The 1,135-nt window shown below is 48.1% G+C and overlaps 1 protein-coding gene across 1 annotated transcript in view; it reads left to right on the forward strand.

Annotated features, from left to right (window-relative positions):
* The first annotated feature begins 506 nt into the window (after positions 1 to 506).
* LOC107557888 (1-phosphatidylinositol 4,5-bisphosphate phosphodiesterase beta-4-like) overlaps positions 507 to 1,135 on the forward strand; it is a 23,073-nt gene continuing 22,444 nt past the window's right edge. Inside the window, exon 1 of the mRNA XM_016241464.1 lies at positions 507 to 546. The gene's annotated coding sequence lies outside the window, so the exon portion shown is untranslated. The remainder of the gene's footprint in view (positions 547 to 1,135) is intronic.

Genomic DNA, 1,135 nt, shown 5'->3' on the forward strand with positions numbered 1-1,135 from the left:
GCACATAATCAGTTGCATGAATGTACCAAAGCAATCGCAACTTGTTCAAAAGAATGAGAAACTGCTTTTATGATGTGCACAAGTGACTAGATGATGTGGAGGTTGAACAAGTAGTTTTGAGAATTTCATTTCTGATCTGAGATATGCACCAAAACGACGAAATTACACACTGACACTCAAACGCCCACAATTTACTAATTACATCTGCTGCTGCACAACAAACAAGAGATTCAGTTAGATGGAAAACAGAGAGAAACAGACAGACAGACAGACAGACAGCTAGATAGATAGACAGATTATCTGAACATTGAGTGTTTACTGTTGTGTTTACTATTGTTCTTCTGCATTATTGACACACTATTTTCATATTTAATACTGTACAGCTGCTTTGACACAATCTGTATTATTACAAGCGCTTGATAAATAAAGCTGACTTGAGTGAGTGAGTGAGTGAGTGAGAGAGGGAAAGAATCGGGAGAGTGAGACGCTTCTTCTTCATGATCTTCATCATCCTCATCTCCTCCTGCAGGGTTTCCTCGCGCGCGGGTGAGTCTCTCTCTCTCTCTCTCTCTCTCTCTCTCTCCGCGTGTGTGTGTGTGTGTGTGTGCGCGCGGGGCTGCGTGTGTGGCGCCGAGGAAGATCCAGCATCCTCCTCCTCCTCCTCACTCGAGCGCAGGGAATTCGGTGTTTTCCCGGGAATGTCGCGGGCGCGCGCTGGTGTGTGATGACGGTAGCGTCGCGTCACTGAGCTGAAGGGAAGGGCGCGCGCGCGTGTGTGTGTGTGTGTGTGTGTGTGTGTGTGCATCTGTGAGGAGAATCACAGTGAACTGGCCTTAGCTCTCGGGCTAACACTAGCTGCTAACGCTGCTGCTTCTCTGAGATCGTCCAGCATGTGAAGGGTAAGACTGCACGAGCTCACAGCTTGTTGATCTGTCAGTGTAACGCAGCGCTGCGTCCGTCTGCTAGCGAATGCTTTCCTCAGACCATCATCACAACTGTGCCGCGAATACTGACTATTACGTAATGCATTCTGAGTGGATCTGAGCTCTGATGCATGCAGGGCCTTTCGGTGCATGTATGCATGCTGTGCATTCACTGCAGAACAAAAGCATCCGCGTGAGTGTAAGTGAGTGAG

The sequence above is a fragment of the Sinocyclocheilus grahami genome, unplaced genomic scaffold (assembly GCF_001515645.1).
Source record: "Sinocyclocheilus grahami isolate Dianchi unplaced genomic scaffold, SAMN03320097.WGS_v1.1 scaffold623.1, whole genome shotgun sequence".
NCBI classification, from domain to species: Eukaryota; Metazoa; Chordata; class Actinopteri; order Cypriniformes; family Cyprinidae; genus Sinocyclocheilus; species Sinocyclocheilus grahami.